The 5,276-nt window shown below is 45.6% G+C and overlaps 1 pseudogene; it reads left to right on the top strand.

Annotated features, from left to right (window-relative positions):
* LOC101696889 (splicing factor 3B subunit 1 pseudogene) lies at positions 1-4,155 on the top strand (annotated as a pseudogene).
* The last annotated feature ends 1,121 nt before the right edge of the window (positions 4,156-5,276 follow it).

Genomic DNA, 5,276 nt, shown 5'->3' on the forward strand with positions numbered 1-5,276 from the left:
GAGTGCCAGTTCCGTCTGTGTGTTCGAGTGGACAAAATGGCGAAGATCGCCAAGACTCAAGAAGATATTGAAGCACAGATTCAAGAGATTCAAGGCAAGAAGGCAGCTCTTGATGAAGCACAAGGAGTGGACCTTGATTCCACAGGCTACTACGACCAGGAGATTTACTGTGGAAGCCACAGCAGATTTGCTGGCTATGTCACATCAATTGCTGCCACTGAACTTGAAGATGATGACGATGACTACTCATCATCGACAAGCTTGCTTGGCCAGAAGAAGCCAGGGTACCATGCCCACGTGGCATTGCTCAATGATATTCCACAGTCAACAGAACAGTATGACCCATTTGCTGAGCACTGTCCTCCAAAGATCACAGACCGGGAAGATGAATACAAAAAGCACAGGCAGACCATGATCATTTCCCCGGACCGTCTCGACCCTTTTGCAGATGGAGGGAAGACCCCTGACCCTAAAATGAACGCTCGGACTTACATGGATGTAATGTGAGAACAGCACTTGACTAAGGAAGAGAGAGAAATTAGGCAACAGCTAGCAGAGAAAGCTAAAGCTGGAGAGCTGAAAGTCATCAATGGCGTGGCAGCATCCCAGCCTCCCTCAAAGCAAAAGCGGCACTGGGATCAGACTGCTGACCAGACTCCTGGTGCCACTCCCAAAAAGCTGTCCAGTTGGGACCAGGCAGAGACCTCTGGGCATACCCCATCTTTAAGATGGGATGAGACACCAGGTTGTGCAAAAGGAAGCGAAACCCCTGGAGCAACCCCTGGCTCAAAAATTTGGGATACCACTCCGAGTCACACATCTGCTTGAGCTGCCAGTCCTGGCCAAGGCGACACACCCAGCCATGAGACCCCGGGCCACGGAGTCGCGACTTCTAGCACTCTTGAAAACAGATGGGATGAGATCCCCCAAAACTGAGAGAGATACTCCCAGGCCCATGGAAGTGGATGGGCTGAGACTCCTCAAACAGATCGAGGTGGAGATTCAATTGGGGAGACACTGACTCCTGGAGGCAGTAAAAGAAAGTCCTGATGGGATGAGACCCTGGCCAGTCAGATGGGTGGAAGCACTCCTGTTCTTACCCCTGGAAAGACACCCATTGGCACCCCAGCCATGAACATGGCCACCCCAACTCCAGGTCACATTATGAGTATGACCCCTAAACAGCTTCAGGCTTGGAGGTGGGAGAGAGAAATTGATGAGTGAAACCGCCCACTCTCTGATGAAGAATTGGATGCTATGTCCCCAGAAGGATACAAGGTACTTCCACCTCCAGCTGGTTATGTTCCCATTCGAACCCCGGCCCAGAAGCTGACAGCAACTCCAACACCATTAGGTGGAATGACTGGTTTCCACATGCAGACAGAAGACAGAACTACGAAAAGTGTCAATGACTAGCCTTCTGGAAATCTTCCATTTTTAAAACCTGATGATATTCAGTACTTTGATAAACTCTTGGTTGATGTTGATGAATCAGCACTTAGTCCAGAAGAGCAAAAAGAGAGAAAAATAATGAAGCTACTTTTAAAGATTAAGAATGGAACACCTCCAATGAGAAAGGCTGCCTTGCACCAGATCACTGATAAAGTGAGGGAGTTTGGAGCTTGGCCTGTGTTTAATCAAATTCTTCCCCTGCTGATGTCTCCTACACCTGAGGACCAGGAGTGCTATTTGCTTGTGAAAGTCATTGATAGGATATTGTACAAACTAGAGGACTTAGTACTGCCATATGTGCACAAGATTCTTGTGGTCATTGAACCTCTGTTGATTGATGAAGATTACTATGCCAGAGTGGAAGGCCAAGAGATCATTTCTAATTTGGCAAAGGCTGCTGGTCTGGCTACTATGATCTCCACCATGAGACCTGACATAGACAACATGGATGAGTACATCCGTAACATGACAGCTCGAGCCTTTGCTGTTGTAGCCTTGGCCCTCAGCATTCCTTCCTTATTGCCATTCTTAAAAGCTGTGTGCAAAAGCAAGAAGTCTTGGCAAGCCAGACACATGGGTATTAAGATTGTACAGCAGATAGCTATTCTCATGGGCTGTGCCATCCTGCCACATCTCAGAAGCTTATTTGAAATCATTGAGCATGGTCTCGTGGATGAGCAGCAGAAAGTTCGGACCATCAGTGCGCTGGCCATTGCTGCCTTGGCTGGAGCAGCGACTCCTTACGGTATGGAGTCTTTTGATTCAGTGCTGAAGCCCCTGTGGAAGGGTATCCGCCAGCACCGAGGGAAGGGTTTGGCTGCTTTCTTAAAGGCTGTTGGGTATCTTATCCCTCTCATGGATGCAGAATATGCCAACTACTATACCCGAGAAGTGATGTTAATCCTTATTCGGGAATTCCAGTCTCCTGATGAAGAAATGAAGAAAATCGTGCTGAAGGTAGTAAAACAGTGTTGTGGAACAGACGGTGTAGAAGCAAACTACATTAAAACAGAGATTCTCCCTCCTTTCTTTAAACACTTCTGGCAGTACAGAATGGCTTTGGATAGAAGAAATTAGCGACAGTTAGTTGATACCACTGTGGAGTTAGCAAACAAAGTAGGTGCAGCAGAAATCATATCCAGGATTGTGGACCATCTGAAAGATGAAGCTGAGCAGTACCGAAAAATGGTGATGGAAACAATTGAGAAGATTATGGGCAACCTGGAAGCAGCCGATATTGATCACAAACTTGAAGAACAACTGATTGATGGTATTCTTTATGCTTTCCAAGAACAGACAACAGAGGACTCTGTGATGTTGAATGGCTTTGGCACAGTGGACGATGCACTTGGGAAACGAGTCAAACTGTACTTGCCTCAGATCTGTGGTACAGTTCTGTGGCGTTTAAACAACAAATCCGCCAAAGTCAGGCAGCAGGCAGTGGCTTTGATCTCTTGCACTGCTGTGGTCATGAAGACTTGTCAGGAGGAAAAGTTGATGGGGCACTTGGGTGTTGTGCTGTATGAATATTTGGGTGAAGAGTATCCCGAAGTATTGGGCAGCATTCTTGGAACCCTGAAGGCTATTGTAAATGTAATAGGTATGCACAACATGACCCCGCCAATTAAGGATCTGCTGCCCAGGCTCACTCCCATCTTGAAGAACAGGCATGAGAAAATGCAAGAGAACTGCATCGACCTTGTTGGACATATTGCTGACAGGGGAGCTGAATATGTGTCTGCAAGAGAGTGGATGAGGATTTGCTTTGAGCTTTTAGAGCTCCTAAAAGCTCACAAGAAAGCTATTCGTAGAGCCACAGTCAACACATTTGTCTATATCGCAAAGGCCATTGGCCCTCACGATGTATTGGTCACGCTTCTAAACAACCTCAAGGTTCAGGAAAGGCAGAACAGAGTGTGCACGACAGTGGCCATAGCTATTGTGGCCGAGACCTGCTCCCCCTTCACAGTGCTCCCCGCCCTCATGAATGAGTACAGAGTTCCCGAACTGAATGTTCACAACGGGGTGTTGAAGTCGCCGTCCTTCTTGTTCGAATATATTGGTGAAATGGGCAAAGACTACATTTACACCATGACGTCATTACTGGAGGATGCTTTAATGGATAGGGACCTTGTGCACAGGCAGACGGCCAGCGCGGTGGGGCAGCACATGTCGCTGGGCGTGTATGGCTTTGGCTGTGAGGATTCTCTGAATCACCTGCTGAACTATGTGTGGCCCAACGAGATGTTGGCCCACGTGATCCAGGCGGTCATGGGCACGCTGGAGGGGCTCCGGGTCGCCATGGGGCCGTGCAGGAGGCTGCAGTACTGCCTGCAGGGTCTGTTTCATCCAGCTAGGAAGGTCCGGGATGTGTACTGGAAGATCTACGACTCCATCTACATCGGCTCCCAGGACGCGCTCATCGCCCACTACCCCCGCATCTGCAACGACAAGAACACCTACATCCGCTACGAACTCGACTACATCTTGTAGGGCCCCGTGCACAGCTGTTTCACCCTTAAACTTGCTTCAATTTGGTGATATACAATTTTAAACGTTGCAGATCAGTATAGAACTGGTCCTAGAGGAAGAACTAGAAATCCAGTAATATGATTTTTAAATAACCTGTCTTTGTTTCTGATGTTAAACAATAAACGCCAGTAGCGACCAAGAACACAGTGATTACACGTACTATACTGGAGGGATTTCACTTTTAATTCATCTTTATGAAGATTTAGAATTCATTCCTTGTATTTAAAGGGAATGTTTAATTGAGAAATAAACATTTGTGTACAAAATGCTAAAAAAAAAAAAAAAAAAAAAAAAAGAGCTGAGTGAACTTGAACATTTACTGCCCCTGGAGGAGCTGCAAGTCTGGTCAATGGACTTGAGAGCAATCCCCTGGAATGCACAGCTCTCACCTAGCACCTACTGGTATCTCTTCCCATCTTAATCAGAAATTGTCAGAGAGAACCAGAGAAATGAATTGACCCTCAAATCTGTGCTTTGGAATGACTACCATGGACACGATTTCCTTGGCATACCTTCCTATGGAGTGCTCTATTTGGTACTTCCTGCCAGGAAGAGTTTCTTATGAGTTCAGAGAAGTGTTAAGCAGATTGAGAGCTCATAAAGAACTAAAGCCTAGAACAATCAGAAACTTACCTCTGATTCCCTGGAGTTCAGAAATCACAAGGAAGGAATGAGAGTCTCTTGCTACCCCTGAGGGAAACTAAAATATCCAAGAGCAGATGCTATAGACAGTAATGTGACAGAGATCATAGGAAATTTATATTAACATTTGAAGTTATTGAAGCTTATCCTCAGCTGTTTTGGGAAAGATATCACTATACTCAGAAAAAAATGGCCTAATAGTGTAAAAGCTAATGTAATATTCATAATATCCTGGAACAAAATAAAATAAGGTACTTTATATTTCTAGAGAGCTTTTATTTTTTGAAAGTTTCAATACCAGAACACTTGGCCATTCTTATTGCTTTATCGTGTTCTCTGTATAAAAACTTATCTTAATCTATTCAAAGCCCACTTCCCATGTATAGAAAGTCTCAAGAATGCCTGAGTAAAAGTGAAAGTGAGTCTCTAAATGTAAAAGCCTCAAAGGAAAGAATCTATAATACAGTCCCTGAACTATACCTAATTCTCCTACTGGACTCATGTGGGTCTCCCTTCTAGAATCTTGGAACAGTGGTGTTCTCTGTGTTTCACTGCTCAGGGAAAGGAATTATACATCAGGGGGCCACTGTCACTTTGAAAGAATGTACTGCTATGGGGTTATTAAGCCCCTTTGTGTGGTGGTGTGCAGT

The sequence above is a fragment of the Heterocephalus glaber genome, unplaced genomic scaffold (assembly GCF_053883595.1).
Source record: "Heterocephalus glaber isolate CG9 unplaced genomic scaffold, H.glaber_assembly_v1.0 deba00001461, whole genome shotgun sequence".
Taxonomy (NCBI): Eukaryota; Metazoa; Chordata; class Mammalia; order Rodentia; family Bathyergidae; genus Heterocephalus; species Heterocephalus glaber.